Source organism: Myotis lucifugus, unplaced genomic scaffold (assembly GCF_000147115.1).
Source record: "Myotis lucifugus unplaced genomic scaffold, Myoluc2.0 scaffold_161, whole genome shotgun sequence".
NCBI classification, from domain to species: domain Eukaryota; kingdom Metazoa; phylum Chordata; class Mammalia; order Chiroptera; family Vespertilionidae; genus Myotis; species Myotis lucifugus.
The window spans coordinates 190396-217532 of NW_005871209.1; the positions used below are offsets into that span (position 1 = coordinate 190396).

Below are 27137 nucleotides of genomic sequence, written 5' to 3' on the forward strand. Positions count from 1 at the left end.
CCTGGCTGACTGAAGCAGGTTTCTGGGGTTTTGTTTAGCTTCTATATTTGTTACAATGTTTCTTAGAGAGCAGCTGAGAGGCCGGCAAGGCAGGCGGGGAACCTGGCTTCCTCCGTCACTGGAGCAAGCAAGCCTCCCTGTTCGTGTCAGCTGCCTGGCTGCCGGCCGCCATCTTGGTTGGCAGTTAATTTGCATATCTCACTGATTAGCCAATGGGAAGGGTAGCGGAGGTATGGCTAATTACCATGTTTCTCTTTTATTAGATAGGATTGTTTCAAACTTTTCCACTCTCCTCCAACACCCAGAAACATCTCTTCTCCCCCTTCATTGCTGATCTCCACCGCCTACTATTTATGCCTTTATATGAATGTTGCTTGGACCTAGTGGCTTGCTTCTGACAATAGAATAGAAGAAAAGTAATAGGATGTCAGTTCAGAGGTTAGGTGACAAAAAGGCTGTATGTTCCATCTTGCCACTCTGTCTCTTGCTGTTCATTGGATCATTCACTTGGGAGGATGTAAGCTGCTGTGTTTTGAGTAATGTTATGGAGAAGCTCATGTGGCAAGAAATGGATTTGTACAGCCAACATCGAGCAAGGAAGACAGCTCTGCCAACAGCCATGTGAGTCAGAGTGGAAGAAAATTCTGCCCAAGTGCAGCCTCCAGTGACTGCAGCCTCAGCTCATACCTTGATTGCAGCCCTGTTAGAGACTCTGTACCATAGGATGAATGACTCACAGAACTATGAAATAATAAATGTTTGTTGTTTTTATGCCTCTAAAAGACAGGGTAATTCGTTATGCACCAATAGATAGCTAACACAGCAAGTAATGTCTTCACAAAAGAAAATGATGCAATTAGAAAACACTACCTCATCTTTCTATAAATCAACCCTTTACTTCTGCCCCACATATTGTGTTCCCTCCTATGACAACCTCCCTATCGACCCTGCCTTAAGTGTAACAGAGGGCGGTGCCCCAACCCCCCAATCGGCTCTACCCTGAGCTTGACTAGGGGTGGCATCGCAACCTCCCGATCCACCCTGCTCTGTGCATGACAGGGGGCAGCGCCCCAACTCCCCAATCGGCCCTGCTCTGAGCCCGACCAGGGGCTGCACCTAGGGATTGGGCCTGCCCTCTGCCACCTGGGAGCAGGCCTAAGCCAGCAGGTCGTTATCTCCTGAGGGGTCCCAGACTGCGAGAGGGCACAGGATGGGCTTAGGGACCCCCTTCTCCCCCCCCCCCCGCAGTGCACAAATTTTTGTGCACCGGGCCTCTAGTCCTATATAATAAAAGCCTAATATGTTAAGTGTCTGATTGTCCGGTCGACCAATCAAAGCATAATATGCTAATGATGTGCTAAGGCTGCTCAACTACTCGCTAATGGTAGACATATATCATTATACATTTGTCAAAACCCATAGAATGTACAACACCAAGAGTAAGGTTTAATGTAAACTATAGACTTTGGGTTCTATAGGTTCATTTGGAACAAATGTACCACTCTGGTACAGAATGTAGATGGTGGGGGAGATAGTGTGTAGAGGGAGGACAGGGAAAATATGGGAGCTCTCTCTACCTTCTGCTCAATTTTTCTGTGACCCTAAGGCTGCTCTAAAAAAATAAAGTCTATTTAGAGAGACTACTTACATTGTACTATTATAATTTAAAATCATTTTAAGTGGATAGTTTGCAGTACACTCTGAATTCGCAAATTGACTTTAATGCTTAGCCAGATTTTAATAATAATACAAAAAGAACAGAGGACCTGAAAAATAATAATGAAAATCCCAAGGGAAGGAACAAAAGATGAGAACACAGCATTAATAAACCAACACAAGAAGTTATTTTATTCAAGAAAATGAAAATAAGGTTCATATTATTATCATACCACAGCCATTTTTTAATATCTTATGAAAGCTGATAAACACAACAGATAACATTTATGAAGGGCTAACTATATTCCAGGCACTCTTACTAAAGATTTCATAAGCAGTAACTCTTTAAACCATTGCAAAAAAATCCATAAAGTGGATACTACCATTTTATAGATGAGTTGATGAAGTATGTTAATAGGTTTTCTAGTATAGAAAGATGTTTACATTCCTAAAAAGAACATACTTGGTGATAAAATTGTATTGTTGTTTTTAATATGCTGCTAGGGTTTTTTTTATTAATATTTTAACTAGGATTTTATATTGATGATACTAAATGAGACTGATTTGAAAAATCCTATATAAAAAAAGCCCAATATGTAAATTGACCGAACGATGGAATGACCAGTGGAAAGACTGGTTGCTATGACATGCACTGACCACCAGGGGGCAGACACTCAATGCAGGAGCTGCCCCCAGATCTCAGGCCCCAGGCCAACAAAGGCAGGTGCCAGCAGCCCCTACTCCCCCCCACCGAGGGAGGTGACTGGCGAGCAGATGGCGCTAGGCCGGCTAAGGCGGGTGCCAGTGGGGGCACCCCCCCCACCCCGATCGCTCCACAGATCGGCACTGATTGCCTACCAGGCCTAGGGATCCTACCCGTGCACAAATTTCGTGCACTGGGCCTCTAGTAGAATATAAAATTTAATCTTAAATATCTTTATTGTGGTCTCTTGTGAATTAAAAATACAAAGACTTTTACCAGTTGTGAGCTTCATGTTATCTTCTTGTATATATTGCAATTTCTTTTTTAACAACATATTTTTATTGATTTCAGAGAGAGAGAGGGAGAGAGACATAGAAACATTAATGATGAGAGAGAATCATTGATTGGCTGCCTTCTGCACACACCCTACTGGGGATCAAGCCTGCAACCCAAGCATGTGCCCTTGACCGAAATCAAATTCAGGACCCTTCAGTTCGCAGGCTGATGCTCTATCCAATGAGCCAAATCGGCTAGGGCTGTAATTTCTGATATAGTTATTTTGGTGCTATACTATTTGGTACATAGTTATTCATAATTGTTTTGTATGAATGTGAATATAAAACAAAATTCTGTTTTGTTTCATGATTCAGTCTAAAATATCTATTTTTAATAGAAAATGAGATGATCCTATTTACATTTATTGGTATAAAGAGTATGTTTACTCTTGGTTCTGCCATATTCTTTTATGTTACATTTTTGTTTTTAACTTTGTAAAATTCCTTCACTCTGTGCTTTCTTAAAATTTATGGAATTTTTATTTTATTCTTTCTAATTGTTATAATTATTTCTTTATACATTAACTGCATTTCTCTATTTTTAAAGACTGTTAATTTGCTAAAATAAGTAATGATGAAAATTAGTATCTCTTGTTCTTCCTGTCTTATTTTATTACATAATTATTAGATATTATCTTGTTATAGTTTACCTTGGTGTTGTTAAATATGTTAGACTACTTATTTATTCCTTTATATGATTTTCATTGAATCTTGACCATTATACAATCAATGCCCTTCTCATCCAAATTTAGATATATAATTTTATATTGTCAGGGTCTACAAGATTTATATTTTATTATTTTGCTCTAATTCTCATAATCTCACATTTCAAATGAATAGTTATATACATTCAATGTTTACAGTCAGTCCTTGATTCAAGATATCTCCTTTTTATCTTTTAGAAAATTAAATTCCATTCCCTATACTGGTGCTTTCCTGAGGATGGGTTTGTGAGAATAATAGTCCATTAGTTCTTGCATGTTCAAAACCATTTGTTTACACTTGATAAACTTGAAAGACTGTTTAGAACAAAAATAACCCTTACCTCTTACTTTATTTTCTTTGATACAATTTGGGCTTTCCTCTGCTGATATTAAATGACTATTCTGCAGTGAATGTTGTATTAAAGAATTCTGAGGCCAGTCTCAGTATTTTCCTTTTTAATTTACTGATTGTTTTTGCCTGCATACCCCTAAAATTCTTTATTATATTTAAATTATACTTACTTCACTAGGGCATACCTTGATGGTGATGATTCTGTGGCATTTTCCCCTAGAAATCATATGTCCTTAAAAATAAAATTTCAAGTCTTCTTTCATTTCAAGAATTTTTATTTTTATTTTTTGAGAGAGAGAAAGGAAGGGGGAGGGAGACAGAGATAGAAACATCAACGCAACAATGGGCTGCCTCCTGCACACACCCTGCTGGGAAGGGAGCCTGAAACCCTGGCATGTGCCCTGACCAGTATTGGAACAGGTGACCTCTTGGTGCCTGGGTTGGCACTCAACCACTGAGCCATACCAGTCAGGCAAGAATGTTTCTTTTTTAATATAAAATATTATGTTTAAATATTTATTATTTTCCATTATTTACTTTCCTTCTTCAGGTTCTCTAATTGTATGTTAGATTAACTTTCCTATCTTCCCCATCTTTTATGTGCTCTCTAATCCTGTTTATCTCTTTATTCCCATTTCATTTTGCTAGTCTTTCTCATTTGTGTCCTCTTTCCCTTACTGTACTTACCTCAGAGTGTCTTTTACCTTGTAATTCTTCCATAGTCATTCTTAATTTAGGATGATTTTAATTTTCTTCCGCTTCTTTCTTGAGTTTTTCCAGCTTTGGGTCATCAGCTCTTACTGTTTCATCAACCACGCTCAAGTTCTTGCATTTGTGCCTTGTAGTTCTCATTCACAGAAGTAATTTCTTCACTGTATCCTTATGAAAATTCATAGCAGAATGCTAGGACAAATTTTTCAACTTCTCCATGCTAACCTTGTTATAGTGTGTGTTCTTTAAGATTTGGTACATTGTGCGGCTCTTCTGTCTTTTCCTATATTGTTTTTGTATTGGTACTGTGGCTGTTCTTTTTTACTCATAATGAACAGTTAGTTTTTCTCACCTAGGTTCCTGGGGAGAGGAGAGGGGGAAATAGCTATCTGGGATTTACAAAGTTGTGGTCTTCTCTGCTACGTCAGAGATAGACTGCTCTCTGCAAACATCACTCCTCTGTTTAATCTTTCTGTAGTCCACCATTACTTCAGACAAGACATATCCAAGAGGGCTTAGATCACCAGCTCTATTCACTTCAGTTCCCACACTGATTGCTGAAAGTAAAATGTATGTTATTGGCAAATCAAGATGAGCAATTCAGCTGCAGGAAGTATGTTTTTTGGGGGGGTTGCGATATTAGCCACTTTTTATACTTGCCAGGCTTCTTCCTTTGCTCCTTCTGCTAGAGCCCAGTTTCCGTTCCTGAATCCATTGTTTAATCAAAGGAAAGGGTCTTTGCACATCACAAACTCTCACTTTCAAGAATTATATTTGTATCAATGCTTTCTAAGATTGCATATCATTGGACCCACTATCTGCTCTCCTTTTCCTTACTTCTTCTTCTGGGACTTCTGGTTGGTCTCAGCAGGTTTGGCATCTTGTACACACACTGCAGGTTATCTACTTCCCGATTTTCCTGAAAATAGAATTTGCATGCTTTTTTAAACGTTATTATTTTTGTTGGTTGGTGTACTCTTCAGCAGGAAAAAGGGAAAGCTGCTAATTTTTGTCATCATCTTCATCCAGATTTTATTCATGTATTTACCAGTACTAATCATATGTATCACATAGTACATATATAATTTTTCAGAAGTCTCTACAACCTCGAAGACATTTATTTCTCTCTATTTTCCCCCACCAATACGAGCAGATATTAATTTTTAAAAGTGAAGTCTCATCAAAATTTTCACTGGCCTAAAAATTTCCCATTGTTTCCTTTTACACCAAATTTTCTTTCCCCTAAACCCTCTTTCTCCTCCTTTTTTCAAGAACTCATATAAGAACTGGCTATACACACTGCCTAATCATCTGTATGCCTTTTCTCATAATCTTATTGATGTCTCTAATTCAAATTTATCATCATCATCGTTAACACCTTTCTTAGTGAAAAAGCACTGTTATTGGCTCATTAGGCTCTGAGTTTCCCAAGGGCACAGTTACCAAATTTCTTCACAGTGTGTGGATCCCCTGGACCTAACATAGTATGTGCCCCAAAAGGGTGCTTATTAATATGTTAAATAAATAGAGGAATTATAATTTCTTTTGCTAAATAATTGGCACCTGTGAAGTATTTGCTTAAAGATAGGGTTTCAATCTTTCTGATTTCAGAAAATTTCAATGTGAGAATTTGTTTTCAACTAAGTAAATTCAAAGGGTCAGTGTTTAAAATGAAGCTTGTTATTTTGCTTATTTGGCTTCCCGTGTTGCAGTGCTTAACACAGTATGGCACTAATGGAGATGTAGAGGAAAGCATATGAAAGGGAGAAAATGCTCTGGTACAGGTGACAGAAAAATTTTCACCCAGCCCAGGAATCTAAATTGAAATCCAATTCCTCCAGCAGAACTAGAATGCCCTTCCATCTTTTATCAGCCCATTGATTCTTGTCCCTGGTGGGCCAGGTGGTTGGGGAGTAGGAGTTACTACTCATCTTTCTGTACTCTAAGTGCCATCCCTTCTCTTGGCTCTTAAGGCATTTGAGTTGGCATTTTTCTCTACCTTTTTATAAGCATAAAATGAGACTATACAAATATTGCTATTACGGTGTCATAATCAAACCTAGGAGGAAAATAGCACAAATTCTCAAAGGCAAATCACCTTAGCAAAGAAGGAATGAGGAATATCTGAGACAGGGATGAGGAAAAATGAAGATTTAATTCTTGGTAACCACTCCCTACCCAAGAAGCCACTAATACTAGAAAAAAGTTACTGCTCCCTTCTATAATATAGTCACAGCTGAGAAGACTTGGGAGTCAAATGAGTTGTAGTTTTCACCAACCATTTTCTATCTAGGGTCTTCTTTGAAAGAATAGCATATGGTGAATTTGCATGGTGCAATGCTGAACATCTGGAGACACATGTCTGTTAAAGCTGATGTGTATTAGAAAAGTTGGCTATCTGTTCTCTTAATGAGAAGGTGCTACTGTTATTCAGACCATCAGGTAGATATGAAAACAAATATTTACATTGGCAGATATACTCCACATGAAAGATTTTAGTAAGTTGTAAAATACAGACAATCAAGCAATACTTTCATCACCAACACTTATTTTTTTCTCATGTGAATATGGGAAGAACTAGAGACTTTTCACCAATATTTGGGTATGTTTTATTGAACTAAAAATGCTTCTCCATACTTCACCATTCTCAGTCGTGCAACTATTTTACTGTAAATACACTTGTTATATAAGACATACTTAGTTAAAATAAAATGCCTAATTTATTCTAAGGGCTAAAATCCTTTTGACTTTAAAAAAAATGACTCAAGTAACTGAAAAACTACTAAAATAACAGCACACAAATCGGAAACTCATTCTAGGGCACTCACGGAGAGCAATCCGATCACTTTATATTAGGTTATTTAAGGAGAGTTTACTACTCTTCCCCCCAGTCATATATTTTACACAAATAACCTATTTGCTCCCTACCTACCCTCAGCTACCGAATGGAGACTATGAAACAAAAATGTGCTTCATGGGAATCAGTCTATAACGCCCCGATTGTTTTTATACTTACTGAAAGTGTGGATTCACCCCTTCTGTCTTGTAAGTGCACACGCGCTAAATGCAGTATCTATTTTCATGGGACTCTGTAGTTTGCAAATAAACAGGACTGACTCATAGTCTAACAGAGCCAAGAAAATTCACAATAGAAAAGCGAGGCCAACCCTAGAAGAACTGGCATGAAAATGAAAAGCTATGCAAAAAAAAAGACTGAGAAATATTTCGATTAAAGTGTTAAGCCGTCCTGGTTTTCTAGGATGTTGGGATAAAGAAAGAGGTGAGCCAACACGTAAGGTAACAGGCTGCCCCTGTGCCATGGTCCAGGGCAGTCGGGTCATAGGATTCCCCCCTCCCCTTTTTTTTTCGTTTTTACCTCGTTAGATGGTCAACCCGGCGGCAAACAAACACTGCCACCTCTGCCCAGGCGATAGCTCCAAGTGGCAGGCGATGGTGGCCTGCATTGAGCTCCCAGCCGGCTTCTTCTGGCCGGACACTTTGTGCCAAAGAGAGCAATAGGGGGACGACGCAGATGTCACGGATGCACAACCATGATCATGATCTGACCAGAAAGGGGAGAGAAGGAGAGCAATGGCCTGGGATCACTGCCCGGGAGCCGCCGCAATGGAGCGGTCCGCGGTGTGTGCGCGCACAGGTGCCTCAGGCCGGGGGCGCCGAGAGCGGCCGGGCCGCCTCCTGGGCTCGGCATCCTTACCAGCGCGCAGAAGCCCCGCTGCCGCCCAGCGCGGGTAACAGCCCCAGCCTGAGCCTGGAGAGGAAATCCCAGGGAAAGGGCGCGAAGGGAGAAAAAGGGAAGGGGTGGTGGGGGAGGGGAAGAGACCCATCTCATCAGAATTCCTCCTTCCCAAGCTCTTCTGGTGGGAACCTTTGATGGGTTCGTGCGCGCCTCCCTCCCTCCCTCCTCCTCTCCTCTCGTTGATCATCTCCCCTTCTCCCCACGCTCTCCCCCACCCTCTTCCCTCCCCTCCCTCCCCGCCGCGTGCCTCCTCCCCTCCCCCTCGGCGGCCCTCCCCCTCCAGTGGCAGTAGCTCTAATAGCCGCTTTTAGCGGAAGCCGGTGATGGGGCAGAGAGTGCGCGCCGCGCAGAAGCTCGGGATCCACCGCCCTCCCCGCCCGCAGCTCCCTGCGCCCCGGCCGCTCTCGCCACCTCCGTGTCCCTCGGCTCCGGTCCCCCGCCTAGGACAGCGCCGCCGCCACCCGGCCCTGCCTGCCGCCTGCGCCGCGCCGGCCCTCGCGCGCGCCCGGATGCGCTTTTCTCCCAGGACCGGTGAGTAGCCTGGAGGGCGCAGGGGATAGGGCGCCGAGGCTAAACGGGGAGAGAGCGTGTTTGCTTTAGGAGGTACCACAAACCACCTGCTGTGATTCCTCTACCTCCAGGCAGGGGTCTCGGGAGGGCTGCTCCGTGGTCCCTGAGGGGCTGTTTGATTTTCAACTCCACCTGCTGGCAACCTGAGCCCCTCTCCCTCCCGGGCAGCTCGCGGTCTCGCCTCACTTCCAGCTCTTACCCTAGCAGCAGAGGTGCCTGGACCCAGCCCTCCCGTTACCCCGAACAGGATCCTCTCAGTCCTCACCGCCTCTGCGTTCCCCCTTTCTGATTTCCCGCTTCTGCCAGCCCTCCCATGCCCCCATCTGCCAGCCTGCACCCGGTCTCGCACTGACAAAGCCATCTCCACAAAGTCCGCCCCCGACCCACCTTCCCTTTTTCCAAAGCCTGGCTCCTGAGCCCCCGCTGTCCCGCCGTGTCCCTTCGCAGAGCAATTGGTCCTCCCAGTGAATTCTGACCTCGATCCCTTGACACGACGGGGCCTCTCCAGCTTTCTGACGGTCCCCGCAGGAAATTGACACGGACACGCGGTGATCGTGGCTTATGTAGAGTTACTTTGTGTTTTTCTCGACACCTGGGCTCTTTCGGTTACAATAAAGCGTGGAAAAAAGGACAAAAACAAACCTTTTGCGACTAAACTTTTTGTTATTGTTATTTAAAAGAGCACAGCCATTTACAACGTTCAGATTCGTTTTATTCATTTAGAGGCAACTTAGCTAATAACAATGAACGCCTCTATTTACCTGTTTTTCCGGAATCGGTCTTAGTTCCAGGTGGAGCTATGCACCTACCTGACTGGGTAATAAATCTCCTTTAGCAACAACACATTCAAAAGCTCAGCAACTCTTAAGATTTTTTTCTTGAAAGAGAATAGAGTAACGCCAAACTCATCCTTTGAAATCTTCTTTGAATTTGCAATAAGCCAAAGCCCTTATTTATCTTTAGGTTTAGTGGCTAATAGAAGCATACAGTAGGATCAGAAAACGTACTAAAAAAAGCGAAGGCACTGTGTGGGGGCTCCGGGCATAGTGTAGTATCTTAGCATCCAGTCTTTTTTTGTAGAAGTTTTCTTCCGGCAGCAGCCCTTTCTTTTGAAACCCTGTTTAACGTTTCGGTATTTCTAATTGGCCTGAGAGAAAAAGGGGGAGTTGTGTTCAGGGAATGAATATGATCAAGGGAGATGAAGGAATGAGTGAGCACAGGGAGAGACTATTAAATACTAAAATGTGTACTCCTGACTCCCCATGTATTGAAATCTTCAAGACAAAATTACCCCCACACAATTCGTGATTTAGTTTTTCAGAGAAGTGACAATATTATTGATTTCTGTATATTTTACTGGTCATAGGGCTTACGTTCTAAGCAATGCAGATAACAGCATTCAGAAATGGGTGTCAGAAACTTTAAAAGGTGCCCCATTTGGGTATGTGGTGTGTGGATATAAATTTCCTGGTAATAATATTATTATTGTTTTAAAGAATTTTAAAGAAATAGGAATTAAATTGCCATTGCTGCTCTCCCCGTTGATGGAGAGAGATGTGTGCTTCTTCACCTTACAGGAGCAAGTCTCTGCTCCACAAGGAATAGAGAGGGAAAGTTGAGCAATGTGTCTAGTGAGGATTGCCTTAAAATCTTGCCTTCTCAAAAGTCAAGAATTTAAAAAAATTTGTTTGAACTCAAACTATATCCGAGCCTTTTTCCCCCCTCTCTTTTCTTTGTAGACACAGGCAAAAATGCAGTGAGCAAGTCACTCACAAGGGTGGTTTTGTAAATGTGGAGAACTGCATCCAAAGGCAGGAAGGGTTATGATTAATGACTTTACCTTTTGTTTTTACATTCAGAAGTTTTAGTTGGTAAAATTTAGTGCTTGACTAAGAAGAATATTCAAAACTAAGTATTTAACCTTACAATTACTGCAAATAGTCACACTGGTCATCTAGGAAGATAGATAATAGGTGAGTTATGAGATGAATGAAAAAATCATTAATTTTTTTTTCTCTAAATGCTTTTATCCTTTGGAGAAAAACGGAGTGCTTACTCTATGCAATAGGTCCAATAGTAATGAGTCTGTATTGGAAAAGATACATCCCAATTGAGCAAAAGGGAAAGCAAGGAGCAATGCTGACCTTGATCAATTATTGCCCATAATTGTGTAAATGATGAGTTCGAGACATATATGCTCACATAATTATAATTATGTCAACTTCCAAAGAATGTCGGAATTTCTCATTTCTTTTGTAAGGATGTATGTTCATATATACATAATATTAAAATAGTCTCAGAATTGTCAATTAGAATATAAAAAATTAATCTGCAATAAAATAAGCAGGAATTTTTGTAAAGAATGTTTGGTGAGCTGGAACTCAAGTTCTGCCTCAATTTAATGTAGTTGTCATTATTAAGGCTATGCCCAACGGCTGACTATAATGACACTTGGGGAAACAAGTCGTACCAATATTTGAATGGCATATCTTTGAATATCATTGTTGTAGCTTATAATGCTCATAACTATATGCCACCTAGAGGATGGGATAGGTCTAAATTAAATGTTTACAGTGGTAAAGAATAATTTTTTAAAAAATCTTGATCACTGATATTTGCCTTAATTGATAAATACAAAAGAAAGGTTGTGAAACCACTGGCAATATGATAAACTTTAAAATATTTATTTTAACTTCACTCACTTAGTATATTTCTTGGAATGGAAATATATTAATTTTTCACCCATAAATGCTTTAATTTACAATTACCCTATTTGCAGAAACTTGAAAGTCATTCCAATTAAATGAAAAAAAAAATCTTTTTTATTCTTACAGTTTAAAGTACATTCAAAATAAAAATTTTATAGCAACCGAAACCTTTAACCAAAAATTCAGAACTGTAGACTCATAAGTTTTTTTAAAAAAATGGCTACACTTTTATTTAATTACCTTGATTGTTAACACTGCAGGGGGTGGGGAGTGACTCCTAAAAGAAGGAAGACTAGCAACTGGCACATTTTTCCCTTCTAGGCACTCATAGCTTTTTCCTTGACTATTATTTTTATTTTATCTTTTCAAACACAAACAACTGCTCCAATGTTAAAGAAAGTTACAGTGAACTTTGAGCACTTACATTGGTGATGCTTGCTAAGATTTAAGAACTCCAACAGTGAGAATCAGACAATGACCTTGGTAAAGAGTAATGTAAAATTGTGGAAATGATATAGATTATTTCACCAATAGACTGCTTTTGTTTGAATGTTCCATGTGAAACCATTTTTGGCTTAGGTGTGGAGAAGGGGGTGGCTGAGGAAGGGAAACTAGGCAAGAGAGAAATAGAAGGAATAAAAGCATGTGGATACTTGCTTAAATTCTTTATTCAAGTAAAAGTAACTAAATGCAAATTCCATTATTTTGGTATTTGGGATAAGAGCTGTTTTCCAACTTGAATTTTTGAAAATGTCTTCTTATTTACAGCAATAAAAACACAATTTTAAAAATAAAGTGATGCACTCATTTTCTTCATTAAAACATAGGGATTGTAGGCAAACTATTTTATGTAAACTAATTGACTTAAATACAATTCTAGACAAATTTAAAAATAAAATCTTGGAAGAAGGGGAAAAACAAAACATATACACACAACTAAAATTACAACATTAGGTAAAGAGCCAAGTAATTTATTATCTTATGATGGCAAGATGATTCAGTGGAGCGATCACTAATATTTTCATAGCTTAATATATATCTCTTATATTTTCCTATTTACCTGTATTGATGTATTATTCAATTTTTATTGATATTTTTGCATTTTTATTTATACATTTAGAAAAGTTTGTATATTAAAAATGCTTCAAATTTTATGAATTCAAAATAATCTGCAGATTGTACTTGTAGGTATCATATTATTACATAAATGTTTACAGATGGCTTTATTTTCTATCATTATTATATAGTGGAAGGAATATCACAAAAAACATTATCAAAGAGCAGATAAGCAAAATGAATATTTCAAAACCAGCATAAAGATTCCACCAAAGTTTTACAACAATGCTGTCACTCTTATAAGATCAAATCTCATGTACAATTAAAATTCCTACAGAAAAAGAAACAAATTTAGATTCTATGATTTTACATGACATGGTGTGAAAATCATATTTCTTTAGCTGCAAATGAAATGCTTTGTATTCTTAATGGAATAAATCACAGAGTGTAGACATCAATTAGAGGATGTAGAGGGCATTACACTTTCATTATTTTAATAATAACTTAGGTTCTTAAGTAGTTAATAGAAACAGAACTAGAATCCAGGTCTCCTAACTCCATGCTGTATGTCTTTCTATAAAATCTCTATGCATATTTAATCTTTTTGTCACCAAAAAGAATGTTTGTGGATCCGTGTGGTGTGTTTGGGTTTTTTCTTTGTCACTGTAGTCTGTGAATACATCAGGTGGTCAGGGAAGATACATTTGTTTCACAAATTTCCAAGTCTGCAATTACAAATTTTGGCATTTTTAGCTTTCTCGTCACTGATGGCCAGAAAGATCAGTGAAAGTGAATGACTAAATCAGTGGGGAACCATAATCATAAATGGGTAAAAAATAAATTTGCAAATGTATTCTTGGTGGTTTGGCTCATCAGTGTCATCTCATCTAAGAAGAGTAACATGGTAATATGGATTTGCATCTATATGGAAGAACACTACATTGTTTAAGTGTGGTGTGTCTGTGCTGATGGAAGGTAGGGGGCTGTGTGGCTGCTTCAAAAGCAGAGGGGATGGTTATCTTAGGAAATGACCTTCTTTTTTTGTTGTTGTTAATCCTCGTCGAGAGACACATCTACTAGCTGTACCCTTCTGCAGGCACCGCGACCAGGGGGAGTTGAGCCTGCAATCATCCAAGAGCAACTGCTCCGCTCAACTGGTAGCCATGCCCTTGACCAGAATCAAACTCAGGACCTCTCAGTCCATGGAAGAGGCAGAGTCTCTTTCCACTGATCCAAACCAGCTAGGGCAAGAAATGACCTTCTTTTAATTAGTTAAGATGCAGACTTAACTGAAAGGCTACCATAACCTAATTTCTTTGGAGTCTAATTTAGCTTCCACTTATTGAGGGCCTCCTACTGGCAAGATCTGAAGTGATGACTACAGACACCAGGATGAGTATAATACAGGTTCTGACCTCAAGCGGCTTACAGTATAACTAGAGAGACAGATAAGAACAAACAGAGAAAGGAGTGATGGGATACCAGCTGGCATTAATCTAGGGCATCTACTATATTACTGAACAAGGTGTCCAGAGGAAAAAAAGACTACAACTTACTCTTAATATGCCTTGCCAAAATGGATGGCGGTATGCCATGACTGAGTGTTGGCACAAAAATAACCCCCTTTAAAATAGCATTTGTTTACATTGCTTTCCATATTATTTTAACTTTGAGAAAATATTGTTTTTTACAATGTGAGAACCTATTATGAATTGATATAGGATGTCCCACACTAATGAGTGGTTATTCAGTTGTTGTAGCTCATAGGGTCATTTTTTGAAGGAAATTTAACTAATTTTACATTTTAATGTAAGTTTGAAATATCAGTTTTGTCTTTTAAGGAACCTAAACCTTTAAGGTTCATTCAAATGAAATACAGAAGAGGGAGTAAATGGAAGCAGCAAACAACATTTGTAGTATTAAAAGTTAAGAATTAAAAGTTCATAAACTGCTTTAACAAAATATATTTCAATTTAAACAGGCAATTTTAACTCTCTGTATTCCATTGATGCTGATAGATATTTATTGAGTAGGTATGACTATATGATGCAAAGGGACATAGGCTGTTAATGATAATGATGGCATCACTGCCTTGACCTGGAGGAGACAACTATTTCAATAGCCAATCCCTGCTGATTTATAAGACCTAGGAAGGGTCTTGAATAATTGATTTATTATTTAAGACCTCTGACTTAAGCATGAATCACTGATTCTAGTTCCTGTTCTCCAAGGGCTGCGTGAGGGCAGTCAATCTAACTTATCTCATTTGTCCACATCAACAGCCTGGTGGCGTTTGTCCCACTGATTGGCTAAGCAATGGTTACAGAAATGGGTGTGGGAAAGACAAGCAGAGGTGTTGATAAGTATTTCACATGGGAAATGAAGAAACTGGAGACATCCCCTGCTGTTTCTGATACATTGCTTGCTTAGATTAAGGGGAATATAGATCAAATCATGGTCAGAGCTGTCTGGAGGGATGGCAGATTCAGCAGAGAGTTAAATTTAGGACACTTGCAACAGTTTGGGAGAGCCATTTTTTTCATGTAAAACTGAGATGCCATTGGAGCCAGGCAAGCTGACAGCTTGAGTATAGCATTTCCATTTGGTAAGCGTGTCTGTAGGACCCTTTCTCACATTGTTAGTCATTGAGTCTGAGTTGACCCATCCCCAAAAGAAGATGGAAGGTCAGAGAGTCATAAAACCTCCATGGGTAAGGAGTTTAATTTTAAAAAGAGCTCAGTAGCAAGCTAATAGCTACTTTTCAAAGATGTGTACATGGCAGGGGTGTACCCCCTGTGCTAGGGAGGTGATCCATCCAAAACCCCAAAGGGTGAAGGCTGTCTCCCCTTTCCAGAGTTTAGTCACAGAAACTTATATCTCACAGATCTTTTAGGGATGTAGGGCCCCAGATGTAGAGAGCATACTGCAGCTTACTGGAGAGCTGCAAACTGTGTGCATTGGTTTGGGTGTCAGTTAAAGGATGCCAATTTTTGGATTAGCTGAAATGAAGGTATAAGTAGAAATGTCCAAGTAAGGCACATATTTTCTTTAGTACCCAAATATTCCTGTGAGGCGTGGGACATCTATTTTGTTGGTTGGAGTTGAACAGACCACAGTTTTTCTTTGACTACCAGAGGGATTGAATATTGCAAATCTGCCCATATAGTCCCAATAAAGTGTATTTGACAAGCAAAGCCCTGACTTGTCTGGGATTATCAGCCACCCTAGCTGGTGGAAGCATGATCACACCACAGTCAAGGCATTGCTAACATTAGCTTCTGACTTTGTCATCAACAGGATATCATGATACAGTTAAAGCTTTGTACAGTAGAGGGTAGAGGCACACATACTGCCTACCTGACTGATGGAAAATGGCAGAGGAATTTAGCTACTCCTGGAGATAATCTGGAGTAAATTTGGGAGTTACTACAAATGTATATTGGTGGCCATAGAATGTGAGTTGGTATTTGTCCTCAGAAGCCAGTAGGATAGAAAAGAAGGTATTGACACCATCCTAGATAGTAAATGAAATGTTTAGTCTGGTAATAGATTCAGTTACATGAGCTGTTGGTGACAATCCATTCTTAGCTTCAAGTCCTCAGTATTTTTCACTACTCATACTGGGCTGTTGTATTAAAATACTGCATCTCTTGCCTCCTATGCTGTCTTCAAGTCTGTAATTGGGGGTGTGGTTTCCTTTTTTCCTCCCAGGATTTTATACTGTTTCTGTTGGACCATGTGGGGAGAAACAGGGAGATGAGTAGAAAGTGATTTACATGTTCCATTAGTGTTTCCCTGTATGTGGCCTTTCCCAATGGTGATAATCTTCTCAGGCACTTAATGGGTGATGAAATGTAAGCATATAACACATTAATTCCTACCACACAATTAGATGTAGAAACAACAAAAATAGTACATTCAATTGGCCTAAAGTTTTCCATCCACGAGATCTTGTTAACTTGCCTTTCCCACTATGAATTCTACCTTAACCCCTACTAGCTGAATCTGAGTGTTCCATAAATCCAGGTAAGAGAACAACTTGGGCATCCACATTAAACATATCAATACAAGTTTGATTTCTTTGCCTCCCTGAAATTCTCCACCTACTTAGGTGGTGCACATGTCCTTTGATCCCTGTTTGAGATAGGGATACGTTGGCCTATAATTGTGCTTCTCTTTAAATTATCTAAGGTGTCCCCCAAAAATGTATGCACACTTTAATAGCTGATAACTAACTTAATTTTTACTCCTTTTCTAGTTTAACTGATTTGAAATAATGGGTGAAGCGAGACTAAGCTATGAACAAAGAAGATTTATCCTAAAGTGCCACTAGACTTTTTTTTAATGGGGATACACAAAAGATAAAGTTTACAGTACAAAACTGGTCACAATTGTTGAATTGAGGGCATACAAATACTGAACAAAATGATTCTTGATGGTTGTGATTCCATTACTTCACATTATCATCAGTGCCTGGACCAGAATGGTCATCAGTTTGAAAATAGGCAATGAAATAAAAAATTTTTTGTAGATTCTTTTAAATTTTGAAAGTGAACTGAATATTAATAAGCAATGACTTTATAATCATTCAAAGTCTGTATATATTTTTGGAGGATACCCCGTAGTTCAAGGTAAAGAGGCAGAGAGGGATTGGAGAGCAAGGAAAGAGAGAGGCTTCATATGTACTATCAGTTTCCAGTAATGTGGCAATGGCTCATGGAATAACCAAATGAACTTTTGAGTAATGTTGGCCCACCCAATACTTTGCATGGAGGAAGCAAGGCCCCCCTGGCTGATACTACCTATGTCAGCCTTCGGAATCCCTGGACTCAAAAACACAGCCACTTGGCTTTTTCGCTAGGACCATGGGATGTGTGACCTTTGACTGAATCAATTTTGGCTCACACAGTGGTGACCTTCTTTAAGGCATTCACCTTAATTTTGCACATTTGCTATCCTGTTCTCTACATAACATCTTTTAAGTTCCTGATGGTTTCAGTATCAGGGTTGGGGGAGTTTTCTTGCACAGTGGTGATGACCTTAAGAATTTATCTAGGTGTCTTCGGGTCTCTATCTCATTCTTTAGTCAGTCAGCTCCATCAGAATTCTAAACTCAATCCAAGGCAGTAAGAGCTCGGATGGTAGCCAATGGCTCATCTATAGTTTCCCACAGGAAGATTTCTGTCTCAGGAAAATTTCCCTAAGACATCCAAAGCACCCTTATAGCAGTCAGAATTCACTATTAAAAAATCAGAGATTTTACTAACATGATAGAATGAAGGAGAGGTTTAGCCATAAGACAACCTATTATTTACCATTATTTCTGAACAAACAATATGCTCCATACCTCCTCTTTTCACATGTGAACCAGTCAAACTTAATGATTCACCTGGTTTATGGTCATGGAGTTCCCCTTTTCACTCTCAATTTATGTGCGCATCTCCCTAACTGCTGGGAGAGCAGCCTTCTGCCTACCCAGTACAAATCTTAGTACTAAGTCATAAGTAGTACTGAAGATCAGAGTCTGGCTGTTGGATTGGCAAGGAGGTCCTTCTACTTAGGAGGGAATTAGCAACAAAACAGCATTTTGGCATTTGTATTTTATATATTTCTTGTTACTTAGCTTGCAGCAACCTGCTCAGTCTCCCTTCATTACCAAGCAAAACCATGGAAACTCATTTATTTATTGCCCAATTGACTATATCATTTCTACTGATTCCCATAGACTTCCCTCAGATTCCATTAAATTACCTGTGTGTCCCTCATTCTCTCTTTTCCAGAAAGAGAGCCATGTCTCTGTCAGCATCCCCTCTTCATCAGCAACATTATCAAAACCTCCGCAGGGTCTGAGATGTTACTCTGCTTTTAAGCTGACAGGAAAGCCTGCCACAGATTCATGCATGCTGGTAGAAGACTTTAGACATCTGGATCAGAGATGAAGGAAAATTTATTATACACAGCAACAGCAGCAGGAAGAGTATCTGATTTTAGCACTGGTCCCCAATTTCCATAAGGCAACACAGAGCAGACCAGATCATATCTAAACATAAGAAAGGGACTGAATTTAAGAAATACCAAGCCAAACTTTTTAAATGAATGGTTAGCTTGCTTCCCCTTGCTCTGGAAGGAGATGTTGTTTCTATCTTCTAACACTGTTTGCTTTATAAATATCTTTTTAAAAATAGTTTAGAACAAAAGTAAGCAGTGCTTTTTTTTATAAAATGTGCAGAAATGTGAGAGACCCCTGGGAAATTGTTTTCCAATAAAAACAAAGGACTTCAATAAATGCTTGTTTTGGTAGGCTCCTTATCTATGATACTAGAGGCCTAGTACACAAAAATTTGTGCACTCGGGAGGGTCCCTCAGCCCGGCCTGTGCCCTCTCGCAGTCTGGGACCCCTCAGGGAATGACCACCTGCTGGCTTAGGCCCGCTCCCCGGGGAATTGGGCCTAAGCTGGCAGTCAGACATCCCTCTGGCAGCCCGGGAGCCCTCGAGGGATGTTCACTTGCCTGCAGGGAGCAGGCCTAGCTGCAGTTGGACATCCTTAGTGCTGCTAAGGAGGCAGGAGAAGCTCCCACCACCACCGCTGTACTGGCAGCCGTCAGCCTGGCTTGTGGCTGAGCAGAGTTCCCCCTGTGGGAGCACACTGACCACCAGGGGGCAGCTCCTGCATTGAGCGTCTGCCCCCTGGTGGTCAGTGTGTGTAATAGTGACCAGTGATTCCCAGTCTCTCTGCTGTTAGGGTCAATTTGCATATTACCCTTTTATTATGTAGGATGATATAGGTTCATCCTTGCTATTTCCTAATGATGGGATGCTTTAAACATGTGAGAGCTAAGATTGATGAATTTTCAAGAAGACCAAAACCAAGAAGGAAACTTTTAAAGCAAATATATTGTATTTAAAGTGTATCCCTAGGCTATTAATTAGTTACTCCTGACCATGTAAGTTATAGTGTAAGGCATATCAAAGAATTGAGAATTTTTATGTCAGGAAGTTGAAATTTGAGCCTAAACCACAGGGTATCAGAAATGTCTGTTTTGTGTTATTGTAGTACAGCGGTTCTCAACCTGTGGGTCGCGACCCCTTTGGGGGTCAAACGACCCTTTCACAGGGGTCGCCTAAGACCATCGGAAAACACATATATAATTACATATTGTTTTTGTGATTAATCACTATGCTTTAATTATGTTCAATTTGTAACAATGAAAATACATCCCGCATATCAGATATTTACATTACGATTTCCCATGTTTCTGCTTAATTTTGCCATGGAAAGCATGATTCATATTAGCTCTTCGTGCTCATTATATGCTCTTCCTGCATTGTTATATATTATTCTGCAGAGTTCAAAATTCTCCTAGTTGGCACAGAAGAGTGAATGTCACTTGCTATATATATATATGTATATATATATATATATATATATATATATATATATATATAATTGGAAAACACACTCATTTCATTATTACAAAATGAAATGCTTATGTCTTTTCAAATTAATAATTATGGAGAAAGTACATTTAATGACTGAGAATTTATAGTGGCAGTCAGTGTTTTAGGGATTTCTGCATATTATCTAATTTCACATTCACAACAATCATGCAAAATTTTTACATAATGGGAACAAGAGTTAAAGGTATTTTATGTTGGTGTCTCAGCTAGTACATTGTCAGATGGGAATATTAACCCAGTTATGTCTAATCACAGATCTATGCTTTTCTTCTATAAAAAATAGTGCAGTGCTACCATGGAGCTCTATTAGGACATAGTCAGCGATTTTCAAACTTTTTCAACTCATGGCACACATAAACTAATTACTAAAATTCTGTGGCATACCAAAAAATATATTGTATTTTTTGCCGATCTGACAAACAAAAGGTATAATTTTGATTCATTCACACTGAACTGCTTTTGTATTGGCTGTCGTCATTTCTTTTTATTTGACAAACTAAGGGAAAAGAGGTAAGTGCCCCTGACTAAATACTCAGATAGCGCATGTTTTATTCTTGCAGCACAACAGTGTGCTTCTTGGAGCACACAGAGTTGAAAATCGTTAACTTAGGTAAATATTTGTCTTTATCAGTTTATAACTTGCTGCTTTGTCCCCTCTTCCCTTTACATTATTTTTAAGTAATGCTGGAAGCCAATTCCAGCATGTCATAATTGCAAGAGTTTCATGGAAAGGTTGATGGAACTTGATCTCCTGTTGGGAATGGCTAAAGGCATTTCCCCAAACCTGAAAAGGAATGATTGCTTGCTGCCAGACAGCTCAGGGCATCTTAATCTACATGTTATTGCCTCCTCCTGGCCAAACACCTGAACAGCCATAGGCAAATTCTTCCAATCTGACAATGGATTCTGTACCTAACCCTACCCTTTGAAGTGTATATTTCCACCTCGCCTTAGGACAATTTGTGTTAATAAATAGCAAGGGGTCCTGAGACAAGGAGAACTTAGTTTCTTTAGCTAGGCTCCTCTGACCCCCCAAATCCCTTTCAAAATTATGCTTCATCTCTGAACTCTTATTTAAGTTACACACAGCCCTTCTCCAGATTGCTGAACCCTTCTAGATGCTGGAACAAGAACCCCGGCAAAGTAATGTCTTCATCTCTTCCTTTGTTGTGCAAACTTGCCACTATCCTTTAAACAGCAACAGAACCTTTTCCCAACTGTCTCCCCGCCTGCTTAGAAGGGCTCATTCTTTCCTCCCATTTCCACCCCAATATAGAATAGTATGTGCTTTTTAGGCCATTTTGTTTTCAATACAATTTAATATCAATCAGAGTAATTCTTTTGTATTTTGATATGAGGGGCTTGGTTTAAAAAGAAACCTTCTCCCCCACCCTCACTCCCCCCACCCCTAGGCCAACCAATATTGGAAGGTGCTACCACTGGTGCTGCCTTCTCCACCCTGTAACTTAATGTTTTGTACTTCACTGAATTGCCATGGTTAGAGACTTCGTGTATAGTTTGTGGAAATCATCCAATTAAACATATTGCTTAAAAGTAAAAATGCTCCAAACAAGTCAAAATCATTTCCTGACCTTCCATGACTCCCATGAAACCCTATTTGCCTTATATCTGATGCACTCCAGCCTTTTTATTCTCCTAAATAAAACATATATCTTATCAATTCTAAAGTATTCCTTTGTTAAAGTTTCTATTAAAGCAACAAGGCAATGTAGGGACAAAATGGTTACCTAAGCCCTACTATGAGAAAAATAGCAAAATTTCAGTTGGTCATAATTCAAGAACTTAGAATTCTCAAATTTCCAAAATGTCTCTGGGATAAAACCAGAAGAACACAGGCCTTGAACTGAAGCTGCAACCAGCCCATGAACAACCTGCAGACACAGAACAAGGGCCAGAGAGTCCATCATTTCATCTGACCCTTCAAGTTCACTGCATAGGAAGAAAGGGAGCTTCCCCTTCCAGAAGGCTTGTTGCTTATGGTTTTGTTTTTGGAACATGAGTAAGCAATAGAAGGCAGAGAAACTGAACATCAGAGGGGAAAAAAAAATATGACAGAGAAATGAAGTAAGAACATTTGTGCATAAGGGCTAAAGGTAAAGGGAAGTATGCTTATCTTGAGTCTACCTCTTTAATAAAGGAGAAAAGTCAGAGGCTTTGAAATTTCTAATCTAGGGGTAGAAGTCCTTAGATAATATAGGTATGTGACTCCTAGATTTTGATGATTAAACAAAGCTATGCATTTAATTTTGTGACCCACCTCTCAATTTCTAAAAGTGTATAAGCTATATAAAGTGTATAGGTTTCACTATAAATATAAAGTACTTTTAAATGCTTCGATCAGACCGTCAAACCTCAGAGGGAAGGTAGGGGAGGGTGGGGGTAAGGAGGAGAGATCAACCAAAGGACTTATATGCAAGCATATAGACCTAACCAATGGACACAGACAACAGCGGGGTGAGGGCATGAGTGGGGGGGATGGGGGTAATGTGGGGATAAGGACACATATGTAACAACTTAATAAAAAAAATGTAAAAAAAGAATATGAAATAAATAAATAAATAAATAAATAAATAAATGCTTCAAGATGTCACAAAACTAGTAAGGGGCATCAGAATTTGGATATTTACATACCTATAACTAAGCAAATATTTTACACATCTTCCATTCATTTATTCCTCATGGGACATAATTTTCTAAAATATCTCATGGTAAGTTCAACATTAATGAACATTGTTACCTTCAGTTCACCTTTACAAATATTTATTGAATGTCTTCCATGCATTGGTTAGGGAACTAGGCACTAGGAGTATGAAGATTAATAAATAACCAGTTTCAGAGTAATGCAGCGGTGGAAACATATAAATATATCAAACCAATGTGATGTTGTAAGGTCATAATGTGGTACAAATAAGCTTGTATATTATACAGAGAAGATCAAATGAAATAATGTACATCAACACTTTGGAACGTTATTTGCAAAAGCTAAGTTGCATGTTTAATAAGATATATACAAATGTTCAAATGACAAGAAATTAAAAATAAGTGAAATAATCATTTCTGTACTGTGTATAACTTATGAGGAATCATTGAAATGTACTTTACTTTTATATGTTTTCTAACATTATTTCATTTGATCTTCCAGTAAGCCTGTTACTGGAATACACTTTTTAGATTGATAAGTGGATAAGAGTATGGTAATTCAGAGGGGTTACAAGGCTTGTTGGAGAGAGAGTGTGCTAGAGCCAAGATTAGAAATATACAGAAACAGCTAACCTCCATAAAGAATTAGAGTAGTTGTCCCCCAAGAATATAATACAGTGCAGCAACTTGGACTATTAAAAGATAATCTGTCCTCACCAACTGCACACTGCTTTTTTTAACAGATGGTGTATCCTTAGATGATACTACTGAATACTAGTATTTGTACCACAGTAACTTGTATCATCGAGACAAGGGTACTACTCAAATCAGTTTTGCAGGCCCAGGTTTGTTTGCAAAGTGTTTCTTACAGGACCGTGAAAGAAGTAGAAACTGAGAGGAAGATTTAGAAAATTTTATAGGAAGCTAAAAGTAATTTATGTCTCTTAAATCTAATAATAAAAAATGTGGGCTTATATTAGTGTCTTTTTCATTTCTTGTTGTCTAATTTACTTGTAATTGCATTTTAGAAAACTATTGATTCATGAAGAATAGAACATTTAAAAATAAAACTAGTGCTTCACTGCAATTAGTTGGAGAAGCACTGATCCCCAGGCATGCAAACTAACTAAATAAAAATAAGACAAGTGCAACAGAGCTGTGACCAAACTTGGCCTATGGCTTTCCAATTTCCAAGCTTGCCTTTAGATACTCTAAAATTGAGACCTATACACCAGGAATACCTTGTTCTCACCTCATTTTCAGTCTATATTGAACCCTGTGGAATATAGTGTTGAATGCAATAAAGATACTATGAAAAATTCAGCTCATAACATTATGCAGGGTCCTTTTATAATGATCTGCAGAAGAAATATTTCTCACACTTTGTTTTCAGAGGAGTCATACTGATTTTATTACTGATCTTATTGATTATGTAATTCCCCCTTTCAGTGGTTGCTAAGAGGTTCAGAGTCAAATTCTTGTCCCTAATAACGGTTAAGAGGCTGTGGTATATATTTTTAAATTATACGATTTAATTTATGAATGCTCTTACTTAATTTTGTATCTCCTATCCTATTTGGCCAGCAAATTATTTTTTCTCATAATGCATTTAAATTTGTAGCAAAGTAAGGAACAACTAGAAAGAAAGATAAGAGGATGTTTGGGAGAAAGGAGGGAAGGAGGGAGGGTTGGAAGGAAGGAAGAGAGGAAGGAAGGAAGACATATTCAAATGTGGTTAAATATTGCTTATTAAAAATCTGAATAATACTTACCTGGCAGGGGAGATACCATGATCACGAAGGTGGTTTCCCCAGGGCGAGGCTTATCCATTGCACTCCGGATGTGCTGACCCCTGCGATTTCCCCAAATGTGGGAAACTCAACTGCATAATTTGTGGTAGTGGAGGACTGCATTTTTGTTCTCCCCTATTTATAAAAATAAAAAATCTGAATAAGTCTGAAGTACATTAATTCTTATTACAATGTACTCTCATTGCTACCTAGTGAAAAAGAATCTGAGAAAAATATAGGTTAGAAATTTCAATGTTAAAATAAATTATTGGGGGGAATTTACTATAATTTTCTATACATAAAAGTGGACAGTAAAATTTGTTTTCTCCATTCAGAACTAGCTGTTCTTAATCAGGTATGAATACTGGGAGTCACTTCATTATTATTTCCATGTTCATGCATTCTCACAGTGTTTCAGGTTCCTGATGTAAGCCAGGCCCTGTGTGTATGCAGGCTGTGTAATCTTAGAGATAACAGCATCCCACTGAGATATGTGCTTTCATTCCTAATGGCAACCTGAGGAGTAGATGAACAGTACATATTATTACAGCAGTGGCACGAAAACTTCAGGCCATATTTGCATCCAGTTCAACTCAGTACAACAATTTTGTGATTCCCAGAAGGAAGTTTATATGCTGCTAACCAGAAAACAATCCAACCTATTAAGAAAAAGTACATGTGATTTTCAGCTCTCTGCAATGTATAATTAATTATACCTTATGCAGATAAACAGAAAATGAGTTTAAAAGCAAACAACTCTGCTGGTAAAAGTATGAAAGATATTGGAGCCCATTTATTATCAGTAGTTTCATAACCATTGCTCAGCATTGCTCTAAGATTTTGAATATATTGGGTTGAATTTTATGGAAGAAAAGTAATTGTTCTTCATCTCTAAGGCTTACTAAGACTTCTTGATTTCTAATTAAAGCTGCTAAGTAGTCAGTGAACTTCTATTGAATAGAGGCATTTTTCTTGCTGGTGAGAAAGAACCACCTACAATGGGGGAAAGCAATCCATAGATAGAAAAAAAAATTGCTTATAAGAGAAAATGAATCCTCATTAAATTGAAATGGCAGGGTCCAGAAAACATACAAGTCACAATTAATTACCTAGCCTGAAAATTGACTAAATCCCTGGAAACTGTCCAAGGTCAATTTTCCTTCATCCTAAAATTATTCTCCTGAAGCACACAAGTTTATTGACATAGACCAGAATATATATAGCCCAGAATGAATTAGAAAGTTTATTTTCAACCCCAAAATTATGCAGATGAGCTTTTATCTCAAATTTGTCTTTCTGATATACCAAAATATAAACACTTATACACATTCAAATACCCATATACATACATACTTATGTACATACAAACACAAACTGATGAATATATAAGTACACATACAAATATACCCACATTCAAATGTAGAACACATACATACACTTATAAACATATTTATGTATAACACATCCATAAATATATACATGAACAGATAGAGACACACTCACATATGCATATCTAACTGATTTAAATATTCTAACTTCAGAAAATGTCAATTCCTAAATTTGCTATAAAGACAAACGCAAAGACTTCCACCTTGAGAGGGGAAACCATGGGACAAACAAGAGGACAGGAAAGATGAATCCAATACAGAGCTAGCTGAGCAGGGTAGATCTGCCCTTCCTTTGTAGTATTTTTCCAGTATTCTCTTCTTATTCCTATTTTATTCTTTTTTTTAATTAAATCTTTATTGTTCAGATTATTACATTTGTTCCTCTTTTTTCCCCTCCATAACTCCCCTCCTTCCAGCTCCCACCCCACCCTCCGCCCTCACTCCCCACCCACTGTCCTCATCCATAGGTGCACGATTTTTGTCCAGTCTCTTCCCGCATCTCCCACACCCCTTCCCCCCGCAAGAATAGTCAGTCCATTCCCTTTCTATGTCCCTGATTCATTATAATCACCAGTTCATTCTGTTCATCAGATTATTTATTTACTTGATTCTTAGATTCACTTGTTGATAGATGCATATTTGTTGTTCATAATTTGTATCTTTACCTTTTTCTTCTTCTTCCTCTTCTTAAAGGATACCTTTCAGCATTTCATATAATACTGGTTTGGTGGTGATGAACTCCTTTAGCTTTTCCTTATCTGTGAAGCTCTTTATCTGACCTTCAATTCTGAATGATAGCTTTGCTGGATAAAGTAATCTTGGTTGTAGGTTCTTGGTATTCATCACTTTGAATATTTCTTGCCACTCCCTTCTGGCCTGCAAAGTTTCTGTTGAGAAATCAGCTGACAGTCGTATGGGTATTCCCTTGTAGGTAACTGAGTTTCTTTCTCTTGCTGCTTTTAAGATTCTCTCTTTGTCCTTTGCTCTTGGCATTTTAATTATGATGTGTCTTGGTGTGGTCCTCTTTGGATTCCTTTTGTTTGGGGTTCTCTGCGCTTCCTGGACCTGTAAGTCTATTTCTTTCACCAGGTGGGGGAAGTTTTCTGTCATTATTTCTTCAAATAGGTTTTCAATATCTTGCTGTCTCTCATCTTCTGGTACCCCTATGATTCTGATGTTGGTGCGTTTGAAGCTGTCCCAGAGGCTCCTTACACTATCTCGTATTTTCGGTTCTTTTTTCATTTGCTTTTCTGGTGGTGTTCTCGGTTCTCGCATTCAATCTTTGAC

The 27137-nt window shown here is 38.7% G+C and overlaps 1 non-coding gene and 1 pseudogene across 1 annotated transcript; one reads left to right on the forward strand and one right to left on the reverse strand.

Moving 5' to 3' along the window:
* The window catches only part of LOC102425784, a 10315-nt pseudogene extending 5839 nt beyond the window's left edge, over positions 1-4476 (reverse strand).
* A 19960-nt stretch (positions 4477-24436) lies between these two features.
* LOC111827421 lies at positions 24437-24600 on the forward strand. The gene has a single exon (XR_002830976.1). It is a non-coding gene; the product is annotated as a U1 spliceosomal RNA (small nuclear RNA).
* Positions 24601-27137: the final 2537 nt, after the last annotated feature.